Raw genomic sequence first — 17,080 nt, forward strand, 5'->3', positions numbered from 1 at the left:
GAACCACTTGGAAAATTGATGGTGTCATCGATTCTTAAAGAAGTTCCATCTAAAAAGGTTATTTGTGCAATGGATCATTTTATTAAGTGGATGGTATCGATGCCTGATACATCACTATGATACTTTCCAATTCCCACACTAGATTACCTTCACCAAGCATCTCAAAATTTATAGGTTTAAATGGGTAAACATACAAAACAACACCCTCAGCAATGCTCTTGGTTTTTTGCTCATCTCATATTAAAACTTTCTTGTCCTTCCATGATTCTCAAATGGAAAGCTCATCATATTCACATAGAGGTTCAACATCAATGTTATATGATGTTATATCATTCATTGGTACAATAGCTCCATTGACATTGTCCACACAACTCATTGATCGTGCTTTCCAATGAACAACACTACCCAAAGCCTCATAGACTAAGAATGCATCCATTGTAGAAAATGGAAGAAGTGCACTTTCATCCATACAAATATCGATCGCCACCGATACATTATTTTCTCCCAAGGGCACACCTTAGCACATGTCATCATGTGATGTAGAGAATATTGTCCCAATCGCAACAATCTTTCCACTGACAAGCAAGTTGACTTTAACCCCCACTTTCAATACGGCACCTGCATACATAGCATTTGCTATAGTTCAATATTGATATCTGATGGTGTGACTTAGGATGAAAATGCTTTACAAGATTTCATTGCATGACCAAATCTTCCTAAACCTTGGTGCTTTGAATTTTAGCCAGCAAAATCTAGCTACATGGCCAAATCTTCACAAACCATGGTGCTTTGCAAGGGAGATAGCAAGATTTGTCCACACAACCAAATCTCCCGAGACATTGGTGCTTTCAAGAAGCCATCAAGATTTATCCACACAACCAAATCTACTTAGACCTTGGTGGTTTGAAAGAAGCCAGATCTCCACATACCCTGGTGCTTTCAAAGAAGCCCATAAGATTTGGCCATATGGTCAAATCTCCCTAGAACCTGGTGCTTTGAAAGGAGCCAAAAAGATTTAGCCACATGGCCAAATCTCCTAAGAGACTAGTCCTTTGAAAGAAGCAATAAGATTTGGCCACACGGCCAAATCTACTCAAACCTTGGTGCTTTCAAAGAAGCTAGCAAGATTTGGATGCACGGCCAAATCCTTCAAGACCTTGGTGACTTCTTTCAAAGCACTGAAAAGATTTTGGTTGTGGCGTTCTTTCAAACTTGGGAAGATTTGGTCGTGTGGCCAAATCTTGTAGGCTTCTTTCAAAGCACTAGGGTATGGGGAGTTTTGGCCATGCAACCAAATCTTGCATGCTTCTTTCAAATCACCAGGTTCTGGAAGATTTGGCCGTGTGGCCAAATCTTTCAAAGCACCAGGGTTTGGGAAAATTTTGCCGTGCTGCCAAATGTTGCTAGCTTCTTTCAAATCAGTAGGAAGATTTGGCCACATGGCCAAATCTTCAAACATTCAACCGTTAAATTTCAAAATTGAAAATCCAGATTTTAAAATTTAAATTTTAAAGTCCAAAATTCAAAATTCAAGTTTCAAATTTTGAAATTCAAATCTAGAGATCCTACTTTCAAAAAAATCGTACATGCTTTTCATGATTCACGCTATTACACTTTCAAATCATACTATTACTTTAAAAGCAAACCTGAAAATCTAAAACCATTAAAAAACCAAAACTTTAAAAGGCAAAGCTAAACAAACCTTTTAAACCAAGCATCAAAAGTAAAACTATGAGAAGGAATTGAATCCATCTTCATGGGGGATCAAGTGCTAGGCTCACCTTGTTCTCTCCCTTCCTAGATCTCAAATGTGTAACTAGGGTGGTTTGAGAGCCTTAGGACAATGTCTTAGATGGGGTAGTTCTTAGAAAACAGTGCTCCACCCTTGGTTAGCTAATTGCAAGCAAAAAAGTTCAAAACTATGTCAAAATGAGAGGTCACGGGAGGCTCCCCATCCCAGATTTGTCCTAACAATGTGCACTTAACTATGTAGATTTTAAATTTCCATTACCAATTAAACACTCCATAGGTTCCACACTCAATAGTTGGATTAGAAAGAGGTCTTTTTTTTTTGGGGCTCTACATGCTTTTTTGGGGGTGCATGCTTTTTTGGGGGATTCCTCCTTCCCCTCCACCCCTTCCTTTTCCCTCTCATCCTCTTCCTCGTCCATCATCGCAGAGCCTCCTCCTCCTTGTCGTGCCTCCCATCGTCATCGCAGAGCCTCCTCCTACTCGTCGTGCCTCCTCTTCCCATCCTCGTCGCGCCTCCCATCGTCATCGCAGAGCCTCCTCTTCCCATCCATCGTCGCAGAGCCTCCTCCTCGTCGCACCTCCTCTTCCCATCCTCATCACGCCTCCCATCGTCGTCGCAGAGCCTCCTCTTCCCATCCATCGTCGTAGAGCCTCCTCCTCGTTGCGCCTCCTCTTCCCATCCTTGTTGCATCTCCCATCGTCATTGCAGAGCCTCCTCTTCCCATCCATCATCGCAGAGCCTCCTCCTCATCGTGCCTCCTCTTCCCATCCTCGTCGCGCCTCCCATCATCATCGCAGAGCTTCCTCTTCCCATCCATCATCGTAGAGCCTCCTCCTCATCGCGCCTCCTCTTCCCATCCTCGTCACACCTCTCATCATCATCGCAGAGCCTCCTCTTCCCATTCATCGTCACAGAGCCTCCTCCTCCTTGTCGCTCCTCCTCTTCCCATCCTCATCGCGCTTCCCCCTCATAACCTCCTCATCACGCCTCCCCCTCGAAGCCTCCTCATCCCGCCTCCCCCTCATAGCCTCCTATGCCTCTCGTTGCTCTCGGAGCCTCCTCCTTCATTATCATCTAGCCCCCATTTGTAGGTAGCATCCCTCATTGCAATCAGCATAGCCTCCCTCTCCTTGCTCTCCGTCTGCTCCTTTGTCCCTGTTCAGCCTCTTCTGTCCTATCATGCTCTTTCCTACTCTTAGCCTCTTCTGCCCTTTCCTTCTCTTGCAAACAAAAACTCCATCCTTTCCTTCTGCCTGCTTGAAATCCAAAGAGCACAAGCTCACGAACAACAATGGCTACTCAATCATCCAAGTAAGAAAACGAAAGAAATAGAAAGTGTACCTAATTCTTGCATGTTCTCCATCTTTTCCATTTTGGAACACCACGATTTGAAAGCAAGTTATAAAAGTACAAATCTCGAAGTGTGATTTGAAAGTAGGGTCTTTAGTATATGATTTGACTTTCAGATCTTAAAATTTGAAATTTGAATTTTGTATCTAAGATTCAAAATTTCAATTTTGAATTTTAAATTTTGAATCTAAGATTTTGAATTTTTAATTTTGAATTTTCAGATTTGAAATTTGAATCTTAAGATTTGAATTTTGAATTTTAAATGGGGAGATTTGGCCATGCGGCCAAATCTTCCTAGGGAGCACAGTTGACACGAGTTCACTTATTTGTTTTGTTACCTAATAAAAGTGCATACACTTGTGTTGGATCGGTACATCAAATCATAGAAGATGTGGTTGGAAAAGAGGGAGATATTGGATTGTTAATCATTATAAATCAAATAAGAAATTTCTCTTGGATCCCAACGATTATGAAGCATCTCGTATGAAGTCTGATGTAGATGACAACATGCACTCAAGAGGCTGGATAAGTGTTGAATCAATTGATGGAAATGAAATTGACACAGTGACAACAATCATCGAATCATATCACAAAGTTTCAGCAACATTAAAGAAGCGCAAGAGTGGGGAAGATAGTGGGGAAGGAACAAAGAAAGGAAAGTCGACTATGGTTCAAGCACCAGGTGGTAGCGGAGAAGGGGCAAAGAAAGGAAAGCTAACTATAATTGATGTACCAGAGGAAGGAACACCTCCAGAGGGTATGCTAGCAGTTGTGGAAAGAAGCAGTGGTAGTGAATTAGAGCCAAGTGGAAAGGTCATAGGAAAAAAAGGGCAAAAGAAACCATCAGGCTTGGTGGAATATGAAAAATACTACCCATTCGGGTTGCATGCAACATTTCCAATTCTAGTTGCAAGATGTCAAAAAGCTCCTCCAAGCTATGTATATAGAGGGTTGAACAAAGAGCATGTGGAGAAGCTTGCTGCAGACTTCGGTTATAACTCTAGGCCTCCTACTGCTGTAGCGAATTTAATGCCTTTCGATCCTGAAACAAAGCAGCCCCTAGAACGGGTAGATAAAAAGGATTTAACCAAGTGCCACTACTGGATACTATCTAGACAACATTCAATATATGCTGCTAAAATATTCACATCTAATGATGATAACAGCACGGCCCAAAGAAAGAACTACTATCGCACCCGCCAGGCGAGGATTGTAGTGAATTGTCCCGCACGCTTTTGTGTGGAGATATCAAAGATGGAAAACCTAGAGTCTCAAAATATCTTGAGACAATCTCCATACATTGATATACTTAAGCAGGTGAGGGGACAATGGACTCTCTTTAATAGACCGAAGAAAGCATAATAAGGGCTTGCAAAAGGACATCCAGATCGTGAGAATTGGGGTGTAAGTACAGATTTTAATTATGAATCATTTTTTACAAGAATGTTTTCTTAATTATTGCATTCTAATGGATTCACATATTTTGTAGGCTTTCATTGAGACTAGCAAGGTAACATTGGGCAATAGCTTTGCCATGAAGGATGTACATATGATAATCACAAGCGATGCCATTTATGATGGTTGGATCTCCATCCTTGAGGATTACATTGCAGGCAAATATTCACAAGATGTAAAATGTCGTAGACAGCCCACAGTCTCAATGTTTAGATGCTTGCGTGGATTGAGTGATGATCAAATTGGTCAAATTCAAAATGACATTAAGGAAGGTAGAGTAGTCATAGCTAAAACAAAGACTGATGCCATGGTTCTTGATATTGAAGGATGAGCTATGCAGATCAAGAGAGATGCTACACTACAAGAAGAACTTTATATGTTTATATCGGCAGAACTGCCTTCTTTAATGTTAAAAAATTGGGATGAGTGCAGATTACATTTTAAAATTACTCCAAAATTGTATCATCGGATTCGTGGTTGCTCTGATTCATGGTTAAAACGGAAGCTTCAATAGGGCAAGGAAACTCCACCATTGCTTGATGCTGCAAAGGGGTATCTGAGGTGCATTATGGGACAAAGTGAAGGTTCAAGTCATGGACCAAATTCCACCCGGCCTTGGAGGTTCTACACAATCGGTTCAAACATGGAGGGAATGGAATTTATACATAATGTGTACCAAGAGCCAATGGCAATAGGGGGTTGCTTTTTTGAATGTAATGTATGGACCAAGCAGAAGTAAAAATTGGAACGAGGATCGCTTTGAGTGTTTGTTGAAAGCTTGATGACAATCGTCGCTTCTCCCCTAGTGCAATTCCTTCTTGTGGTGTTCTTGACCATGGATCATGTATCATGTTTGAAGAATGCATTAAATAAGACATGTGGACAATATAAAATACACTTCGATTGCCTTAATTTTGAAACTGCAGATATATTTATCACTGGATCTATGGATGGCTTAGTTGCATGTGTACTGGTAAGCAAGGAAAAGAATTTCAACGATATTGAGCGCTATACCAATGCACAATGTAAGCCATCAATATATGTTGTAGATGAAAAATATGAAAAATCAAGTGGTGCAGAAGAATCAGGTGATGAGGATGATGATGATGATGAATTTGACATTGAATTGTCCTTGAAAAGAAAACGTTTAAGTATCATGAAAGACATGATCATGGGTTTCTGTCAAGAAGATGAGTATGTATTGGACTCTGAGGGGCTTGCTGTAATAGAGTCTCTTTCTTGTAAGAGGTGTGTTCTTTCAATTGTTGAGACTTATGAGGAGTTGGTAAAGGTGGAAAGTATCTATTGCACGTATGCTTACAATAATCATGAAATTCGACAATGGGTTGGCTTGCAAGAACCAATATTGGCAATAGAGGGGGTACCAAAAGAAGATGATACAACTGAAGGTGGAGGGGATAAAGAAATTGATACCATACCAGGACAAAAAGAGCTTCAACCCTTCAATGAAGAGTAGCGTGAGCATTTACAAAAACACGCTTCAAAGTTTTGGGAAACAGAAGAGGAAGAAATAGGTCCTTGAAATTGTCCTTTTATATGGTGTTCCTGTTTTCCATATGTTATCTTGCTATATTCTCCATATGATGTATTAATTTCGTTCCAAGGATCTTTTAATATTACTTGGAAATTTCTTCTATCTTGTTGCCATAATTCAAACATTCGTATGTATTCTCAAATATGTTTAATTTTCTATATTTCATGAAAAGATGTGTTTGCATGTATATGTAATACCTTCGGAGTGTGATACACATCCAAATTTATTTATGAGTTCATAAATGTTAAAAAGTGTGTTGAGTCTTGATCATGATGAATGAATTAGTGTAAATTGTTGTTTCTATCCTTATTCACTTCATATGAATGCTCAAAAATGTTTTGGCTACTTGGCCAAATCTTTTCTTAATGGGAACACTTGGGCAATGCTAGATAATGTTGGACTCCACTCTATCTATTACGCAAAGGTATTTGGCATTGTAAGGATATGTAGTTTTGGGGATTAAAATAACTTGAAAGAGTATAGATTCAACAACTTTAGGGGGTATACTATGCATATGAACATGAATGCTTTCTTTCTTTTAGTAATCCAATTTTGTTAATGAAAAAGAAAAACATGAATGCCTTTACACAAACAAATTTCATTGAGAGCACACAACCTAATGTTTGACAATTTGGTTTTCCAACTCAATCTTCAGTTTGTTTCTACTTATGAATTTCATTTCCTTGTTTATCGACAGATCTTGGCCATCTCAATTTCACATCGCTAGAAGCATTGCCTGTACATGTGACACCTGATCCAATGATTTGTTATGTGCCTAATTTGAACATTATCATGCAAGTTCCAAGCTCAACATGGTTGATTGAAAATGTTGAGGATGCAATGTCTGGAGTTAATGTTCCATTGACAAATGTGGATGCAAGCTTAGAAGGTAAAGGAGAAGACACAATGTCATTGTATGAAGCCAAGGTGCAGGAAGAAATCTTAGAAGGTACAGGAGAAGACATAATGTCACCCTCAGAAATAATGTCAAAAGAGGTGATAACAAAAATAAGACTAGCAGTGATAATAGATTTGAAAGGGTTATTGCTCGAGCGTTGTTTTTTGAAGTCAAATAAACATATGAGCTTGCACAATGGGAAGCATTGGCTTGTTCTTCATCCTAGGTGTTTAGAGTTTCTACAATGGTTGCTCAATCACTGCCATGTTGGCATTTGGTCCACTGTAGGAGAAAAGGGCATGGTGCAACACATGCTGGACACTTTGGAGCATTATGTTAACAGAAAGTTACATTTCTTCATGGTCTGGGGTGTGATGGCATGCCACAAGCATACAAAGAGTAGAATCATTCGATGAGATAGGATGAATGTGGAAGCAGAGTTTAAACCATTAATGAGAGTGTGGTGTTGTTTTAAAGAGGAATGCAAACCAACAAGAACAGTGTTCATTAACATTTCGCCTTACATAGGTTGTGTTAATCCAGCAGAAAATTGCATTTTCCCTACTAAATTTGATATAGATTGTGGTGATTCTATTTTGCTTCATGAGTTATTGCCATACCTACAGATGCTAGATGATGCAGTAGATGTGCGCAGTACCATCTCTTCTAATAGATTTGGTCAAGCTCCGATTGTCGAAGGGCATGATATGTTCTATTATTTTCAACTAGTGATCCTTGAATTCAAAGAAAAAAACAAAGAAGTGCTCAAAAGGATGAATGTCGAATCTCATATGTCTATTCATAGTTCAAAAAAAGACATAGAGAAAGGTATTGCTTCACCTATAACCAAAACTAGAGTGAGAGGGACTTGTCCAACTACAAGAAGGATGCTGCATGCTCAACATGTTACATTGAATGAAGAGGAAGAATGCATGCTAGGAAAAATTGCCAAAATGGGGCCATTGAAAGATAGTGAGGCAAAACGCTTTGCTATGGTTCTTGGATGCAAGGAAAGGGGAATCACTGCTGATGCTACAAGGGCATTCTTAGCCAACTTGATTCAATTTTATTGCATAGTGAATCTGAGTGATCTTGTTAATTAGAGTTGCAGACATAAATGCTCAACTAAAACATTTGTACCTACATTCTGATTTATATTTGGACACTATTTGGTTAGATTCAATTTGCAAAACATTATGTTTCAATTTGTTTTGTGAAAGAATTAATAGACATTGAGTTAGTACCTTGTGCAAAAAATGCTCTATGCTTTGTGATGTGAGTTTGTATTCCTCCACTAAAAGAATGATTCTTTGATTTTAAACATATGATAGGTGTTGCAGATTGTCCTGAAAAGTTGAAGAGCTATCTTATTATAAATTTTGATCCTACATCCAATGGTTTATGGAAACATGAATTGCCCATACCCATTGAGCACGTGTTCGAAATGAATGGCATCCATTATGAAGTAAAGAAATCAATAATACATGGGGCAAGGTATGGTCTTTTTGTACATATGAGCATCAAGAAGAAACAAGATTTGATGGTATATAATGGTCCAAAGTATGATTATGATACTTGGAGATTCTTCTCAAGTTTTTCCCAAGGATGAAGACTTATGGAATGTTTGAAGATCCATTCATTGAGCCGTTGATAGATGTGAAATGTATTGTGGGAGATGTATTGTATGGAAACATTGCTGGATATATAAATAGCTCAATGTATTATAAAGAAAGAACAAATGTTATATTTGTATACATTCCTAAGCTACCACCTTGGGCTCAAAAGTCACAAGGAGATTTGAGTGCCCATGGCTACATTACTGTGCAAACCATAAAGGATATCTCCTTCGGAGATGAGCTACTTTGTGAGTATGAATACTAGTATGGAATTGTTAATGATTGTGTTAAACGATGTGGTGCAAAATTTAGTTGCAAAATTCATGAGCTCTATTATGATGGAGAGTTTCACGAGCTCTATTGTGATGGAATGGTGTTTTTGAACACCACATTTATATGATGGATGTCAAAGCTCTACCATAATCCTATTGCATACGTCAATACTGCAATTTATCAACATAGAAACATATGCATTTGGCATTAATTTGATACATCTAATATACTAAATAAAAATTGATAGTTGTTGCAAGTTTAATTTTGTTTTTGAACACCACATTTATATGATGGATGTCAAAGCTCTATAACAATCCTATTGCATATATCAATACTGTAATTTAATTTACTCCAATGAATCTTCCTAACGCAACATCTATAAATTGGATTTTGTTTGTGGTTTTGATGTATATGAAACAACAAACATCTTTCTTTCACTAGCAAATCAACAAATGTTTTGGCCATGGGGCCATGTTCACATCTATTAAGGCCTTTTGCCATAGCAACATACGAAAGCTTGTTGCTTGGGTTCTAGGAATTGGGAAAGTATTGTGCATGGTCTAGTCTCCCCCAACATAGTTGAAACTTGGGTCCTCAATGGAGCTAATGTTTCAATAAAAAACTTCAAATTTTACTTTTGAAGTGACTATATTTTATTTCGTGGGAATTGGGATTTTCCCAAATTCTCTAATATAGTGTTCCCTTGTTAAATGTATTTTGATGCCCCATCTTTTGTAATCATTTTAGAATCTTGATAGGTGTCCTTCTTTGTGGTATAAGCGATAACAAGCTAGTGTTTATAGGCATTACCTATCTTCCCTCACAAAACTATGATGTTCTAACACATTGTTTTGTCTGGATGGTGGCAGGTAAGTGGACCCTGACCTCGGAACCTAGACTACCTGACGGATTTGACTTTTTTGTACTTATTTTAATCAATAAACTCAATATAAAGAAAAATTATTGTGTCAGTTCGCCTATTTTCTTTTTTATAAAAGTTTTGGATTAGAATATTGTCAAAAGATACTTCAATTTAGTTTTAGTTATTTATATTTTTCAACCAGTGCTTTTTTCAGTAAATGATTGAATTAATTGTATGGTTCATTTATTGATGGGATTATTAAATCTAAACACACACACACACACAAGTGCCATAAAGAAAATGGATTTTTTCTATCTATATCTAGAAGCATATATGTTTTCTTTAAAAGGTATCCTCCCTTTATAGTGTTAAGTTGGTCATTCTCAAGGGGGCGTGGTTTTTTCAAAAAAAGGCTCGAGGGAACCCTTAGAGACCCTTTTTGGGCCGTAGCAAAACCTCAAGTCTCCTCAATAGACGAGGCCAAAGCTAAGGTAACTGCCTATTTTTGGACATTTTAATCCTTGCAAATTCTAGAAGGGATAGAGTGACATTCGATCTATATATGTAATTTTCATTTTCCGTAAACAAAACTTTGCAAAGTGCTTTAGGCACCACGCTTTTTCTTTGGCCATAAGAGTGCCAAAAGACTTAAATCAAGCATATTTTTTGCACACAAACCTAAACAAAGATCTATTTAAGCCTAATTCGAGAGTAAAATTCCCTTTACATTATGCATTGCTTAGATTGCATCGCAAATTGTTGACTAGTGATGATCAAAAAACATATGTTTGTGCTTATGGGACCATTTTAGGGATTTTAATATGCCAAGTGTAACTTTTATTAGCTGGAAATAATGCCAATGCTTAAGCTATGTTTCCCAAATAGTTGGGTACAATATTGACATCCATATATGGGAAAAATTCTCTTCTCAGGGACCTATTGTATCTACGATGCAGCTTCGGAATATATTAAACACTTCTCATTATGATGTGTATCAGTGTGTTTTGATTCTGCTTTGTTCATTTGTTGTCTCTATTAATAACAAGGATAATTTAAGTGTGTTTGAACATTGTGAATTGAGAACGTTGTTAGATGATTTCATGGATGTATTCCCTGCTCAACTGTCGGAAGATTTACCTCTAGAACCTATTCAAGACACAATTGACAAATTTGAAGATGAAGGACGAAGATGCCATGATTAAACATTTTAATATAGTACCAACATGACCAATTTTGATTTTTGCTGTAGAACATACAGATTTGGCTCTATATGAGTGTTTACAAAGCCCTGGGACATCAAAAACTAATGTATCTTTTGATACCATGCATGAGGTGCTTACTTCAGCCCATATAGATCCTTCTTGAGATTGCATACCTTCTGCTCTTGTACTTTCACCTCAAAACCTTGGGGCTGATGTATACAGACCTGCCCTTTAAGATCTCCATTGAGGAAAGCGGTCTTGACATCCATCTGGTACATTGACCAACCATAAAACATGGCAAGAGAGATGTAGCAACTAGATACACAAGAAAACTCCACATATAAGTTTCACTGAGTTATGGGTGACAAATATCTAATGTGAATATTTTAGCTAATATAATTACTCAAACAAAGAGTTTTGTGCACCTTATGAAAAATCAGTTATAGAGAATTGGAAAGCCAAAACAGGGACATAATTGGGATTTCATGAACTTTAACACAAAATTTGCTGCTTTACTACCACAAGATTTTGATTTTGATCACACCCATCCAACCAAGAGATTCACTAAAGACAGCAGCCACATTGTAAGTCTTTGAAAAATTAAATATTAGTTTAGAGCACAACTAATTAAATGTAGTCCATTCAATTGCATAGGACGACAACTACCACACTTGATTTTTCTAGGGAAACAAACTCTCACCTTTCATTTACCCCATGCCACCAGTATAAATGGTTAATATATTACATATCAAACATGTATGCTTTGAAATTTAGGAAATTGGAAAGATGAAGGCCAAGATTGCATACCTTACTCGTAGAGGTGATTTCCTTTATTGTGTCTTCCTTCCTTCCATGGCCTAAAGCAATAAACAACATTAGATATGACTTTCTATACCTCCATTCTTCAAATACATGCTGAACACATCTCCAAATGTTTCTACAACATTGAGGAAAATTGAATCAGGAAGAGGTGCTGTCTCATATATATTCTTTTCCCTTCCTAGATATAGATGCATCCAAAAAAAAGAAAATGAAAGCATACCATGAATTTCTTTTACTTGTCGAGCTTCGAAACTTGGTGGGATATTTTCCACACATAATATATTAGCTATGGATTTCATGACATGGTAAACATTCAAAGTTTAAAATATAAATTTTCAACAATATAGACATGAACTGAATGTCAATATTCAATCCTTACCTAGATGGAATTAATGTGGATGCCAAGTCAACAGGGCATGCTTCTAATTTTTCCATATATAACTTCCACGTCCCATGAGATGGATTTGGTATAGCCTTCAACCACCTTGTGTTTGGGAGGTTGAATAATTATAGTTTTTAATTTTTAGCCTTCTTTGGACCAAGATCAAAAGAGGCCCTCAAGCATGTGCTCGACTTGATATGTGCAGTCACCCATAGAGGCCACCACCTTGTGTTTGGGAGGTTGAACACTTACTTTTCAATTTTTTGAAGGCTAAAAATAAAAAACAGTAATTATTCAACCTCCCAAACACAAGGTGGTGGCCTCTATGGGTGGTTGAACATATCGAGTCGACTACATGCTTGAGGCCTCTTTTGATCTTGGTCCAAAGAAGGCTAAAAATTGAAAACAGTAATTATTCAGCCTCCCAAACAAAAGGTGGTGGCCTCTATGGGTGGCTGAACATATCGAGTTGAGCACATGCTTGAGGACCTCTTTTGATCTTGGTTTTGGCATCTGTACTAAATGTAGCCTGAATCAGTGTTCACAAAAAATGACCTTTAGAATATTTTTCCCGATTAGATTTCCAAAAATGAAGTATACCATATGATATGCCATACTACTAATTTGATACGAAGAAGTACTAAAGTGTTGTATTCAAGTGCAATCAACATGACACTTCATGATGACTACAACACCTAAACATTCTATCTCATATTGCACCTAGTAAACTAGGCTACCTATGCATACTAGTTGAACATTATGGCACAAAGGCAAATTTAATAAATGTCATTTTGTGGCTCACAAGGTTTCATTATAAAATGTAAAAAATTACAAAATGATAAATGGAAAAGCATACATCCTCCTAGAAGAAACAGAAAATGATGTGTGCCTGCATGTTGTGTGATTATGAAATAAACCCTTAATTGAAATGAATCTTTTTGTGAGGTACTTTTTTCTTTGGGCATAAAAGGGAGATCAAAACTTTAATTAATAGAAAAACTACAAAAAAAATAAGAGATTACAGCTTGTATATCTAGATGAATCCAATAAATTCCCAAACCCATCCAACTAAAAACACAACACATTATGCAGTTTCAATCTCATGATAGTCACTCACAAGGTTGCAAACCATAAACTCCATCACACATAGTAGGGAATAGCTACTACAAGATCCCCACCACTGACATCATCAATGCCCAGCAGTGGGTGTAGACTATAGTATAAACATATGCCCTCGCACATACACATCCACACACCACACATACTTGAGAATCCATTTATACAAGGTCTTTGTGTTGCATTTCTATCAGCAATCCGGAGGTGAATGGCAGACTCAGCCATGACGAAGGCTAGCACTAAAGGAGAAAGCTAATAAAAAGTTAGTCCACATTCTCTTCATTCAAGATACAATTTCTTGTGAAGACTATATGATTTCATTTTAGTCTCTCCCAAACGAGCAGAACAACTAAAAGGAGAGATTACAACCTTGTTCAATAGGCAGTCAAAACAACTAAAAGGACCTTGATGACCATAAGGGCTAAACTTCCTAATGGCTATGAAAGCCTGCCCTACGAGCAGATTTCATAAAAAAGAGCAATATTTCCCAAGATCTTCTTAAAAACAATCCTATTACAAAACTTCTATATGCATAGCAAAATCAAAGCTTCGACTAATTGCCAGGCAGTGTATGAAGCATCATTGAACTTGCCTCTATTCCCCACCAATGCTTCCTTCCATGTCACTCGGACTACCATTTGTAGATTTTTTTCAATGCCATCCTCACCATACTGCATTCCCAGAATCAGTGAAATTGAGTTCGACTCTACATAATGGGTGTGAGATAGAATCACTCAACCTCACGCACAACAAGATCGAGCTTCGTCCTTTTGTCCTTGTGCACATGCACGAAAGTGTCAGAACTAAAAATCCTTAAATGAGAAATAGCCATTTTCTTACCATAATAAGCTTCCTAAGGATTCATGTCTTTAGCATCCTTGGTCTTGGTCCTATTGAGGATGTAAACGGCACTGCAATGTTCATGGCTTCACCCCCGTAATTTTTTGAGCCCTCTCAACATGGTCAAACCTATCCTATGATTGTTTGATGCCTTCATTCAGCAACTCCATTCTACTGAGATGTAGAGGCTGGGGTAAGTTGACACTTAATTCCATGCTTCTTTTGCAGAAAGCATTAAACTTTATAGAGGTGAAATCCCCCTCTTGATCAATGCAACAAACTTTGACATTTTTCCCATTTTAGTGGCCCTTCCCTTAGGTTTCATTGTATCTAATTTCTTTCAGTCTCATAGACCCTTTTCATAGATGTTAATAAACTTTCTTTCTTTCTACCTTGGCTTATTATTCTTTGAATTTCTCAAAAGCTTGAGATTTCTTGGCTAGGTAGTAACCCATGTCATACAATTGCAATCATTAATGAATAGCAAAGAGTGGCGAGAACCTGCAAATGTCGGAATGAACTAACTCCAACGGTCCCTTGGTTAGTGATTTGGCCTACTGTGTAAACTTGTCCCTATGTTGCTTGCCCTCCAAGCAATGTCTAAAGACTCTAACATTGCCTGCAATCGGTGGAAGTCCATCCATCATCTTGTTGAATGACCAAGCTTCTCGCAGTGCAAGCACTTTATCTTTGTCTTCTTCTTTGCATCCTTAGTCTTGTTGTTCTTGGGGTCCTTAGACTCGTCCTTTCCACGCTTCTCCTTTGCCAGAAGTGCTTTGTCATCCACCTTGTTGTACAACTTCTCCCAGACCTCCTCTTCTAGCCATAAGACCCAAGCTCTTCAAACGTGATAGGCTTGGTCCTCTCTCCTGCTGTGACATTTGTGACATAACCCTTGAAGCTTCTAGGTGGCATGCCACACGTCAGTAGTGCCAATTGGCTTGATTCCACCTTTTGACCAATTGAAGCCAGTTCATCCCTTACCACTTTGACTTTTGTCATGTGGTCATGAACTGTATCTCCTTCAGCCATGTCCATGTTATATGAATATGAGACGTGTTGTCTGTCTCATATAGGTCCTTCAAGATGGCCCATGCCTCTATTGTGTTGTCTATTCTCTATTCTCTGAGTGAGATCTTCTACAGTGAGTTGCATCAAGGAGTGGACTGAGGTGATCCTATTCCGCTGCACGTGAGGTTGAGTGCTTCTACCTCGTGTAACATGGTATCAGATCCAACATTGTAGCTATAGTTTCCACTCTGAAGGAAGGAGTTCCTCCACCACACGAAGGCGACCCCGCTTCGAGTAAAGGTGTGTGTTGCGTATGTGGCACACAAGGTCTAGGCATAACCGCCTACTACAGAACGAGCAAAGTGTTGGTGCAAAAGAAATTCTTCCAAGAACAAGGTGTTGAATGTTTGCTAACCACATTCAATAACTACATTTCGAATGCATTATTGCAATCATCAATGTTTACAAATCACCTAGGGCCAATGTCAATACTCTTGTCAAGGGACTGATACTTCAAGCGAAACAAAACATCTCCACTTACATTGTGGGAGACTTGAACATTTGTGGCAATAAACGTAGCCATAGCCTCACTAGTAGTATCACTACGCTCCATTAGATCATGGAAAATCATAACATAATCAAACATCCACCCTTGACGATACGTGGGTCCAAAACAACATCAACACACAAAATAGAAACTACATCTCTGAACTATATTTAGCACAGGCCTCTTGAATGTAGTTCTCTTACCCAAAAGGATTAAGTGTCTTAAAAGCAGAGTTCGCGTATAAAGTGTATGTCGTGCAAAACAATGTGCGATAGCAGCAACAACAGCTCGGCCTCGCCCTCGGGACTGCGTTTGACGACCTCAAGAGGTGGCGAAATTCAGGTTGACGGTGCAATTCTGTTGGAACTTCTGCAATGGCAGCATGACAAAGGGGTTCCTCTTGAGCAGGTGTGGTCTGATATGCTACTGGCCGGGGTGTTTTTGGAGGAGGAGGAGGAGGAGCCTCCCCCCTTGACGGCGGATATGTGGTTTGCGATCATACAGCAAAACGAGAAGAATATTGGTCCCCAGGAGGCTCACAAGTTCCAGGCTCTCCATGAGCGATGGCGGTCGGATCAAGAACAGCATGCCCTTTGCACGCGAGCCCTTAGCAGAAACTTGTATTTGAGGCTTCTAGCATTCGTCTCCGACTTGGTGGACTACAGGGACTCCCAAGACGCTCAGCAGAGAATGGAATACGTTCTTCCCACTGCCACAGCCCTCTTTGACTCGCCGCTTTACTTCCCGGAGCAGCCAGAGGAGGGCAGGATACTGAATTCCTTCGTCGCACCCAACGGACTCACCTTGTTGCAGACTATGGCTGCCCAGTTCGAGCATGCTCCCCGCCTGACAGGTGTGTTGTATCGCGCACACTCTCACCCCACTCCTGAAGCGGCTGTTTGGAATTAGCGATGACTCCTTCAACTGCAAAGAGTTCAAGGAATTCCGCAAAGAATTCAATAGAGTAACGAACGTCAAGCTGCGGCCTACCTGCTCCTACAACAACAAGGGCAAGCAGCAGCAGCACGGAACCGAAGGAGGAGGAGGAGGAGAAGAAGAGGAGTAAAAGCAGACTACACCGACACTTTCATATTAGTTTTAATCTTCAAGTAGGGGGGCTTTGAGAGAGAAAATTCAATTGGTGTGGGGGAGGGGGGGAAAGGGGAAGGGGGTAATAAGGGGGCAATCCACGTGTCTCCATGGACAAGTGTGCACGCCTATCCATGTAAGTCTAGAGAGTTCCACTGCAAGGTTTAAATACCAAGAGACCCCATCCTCCCTCAACGGTGCTTGGCTTCTCTTGCCACCCGAGGTAGGATTTGCAGCTTCAATCTAGCCTTGCTTCTGCTTCAATCCTCCGTCTGTCTTGCCATCTGCGCACTTTGTTGAACCTTCAAG

The sequence above is a fragment of the Dipteris shenzhenensis genome, chromosome 4 (assembly GCF_047967505.1).
Source record: "Dipteris shenzhenensis isolate YYH24624 ecotype China chromosome 4, Dip_SZ_1.0, whole genome shotgun sequence".
Lineage (NCBI taxonomy): Eukaryota > Viridiplantae > Streptophyta > Polypodiopsida > Gleicheniales > Dipteridaceae > Dipteris > Dipteris shenzhenensis.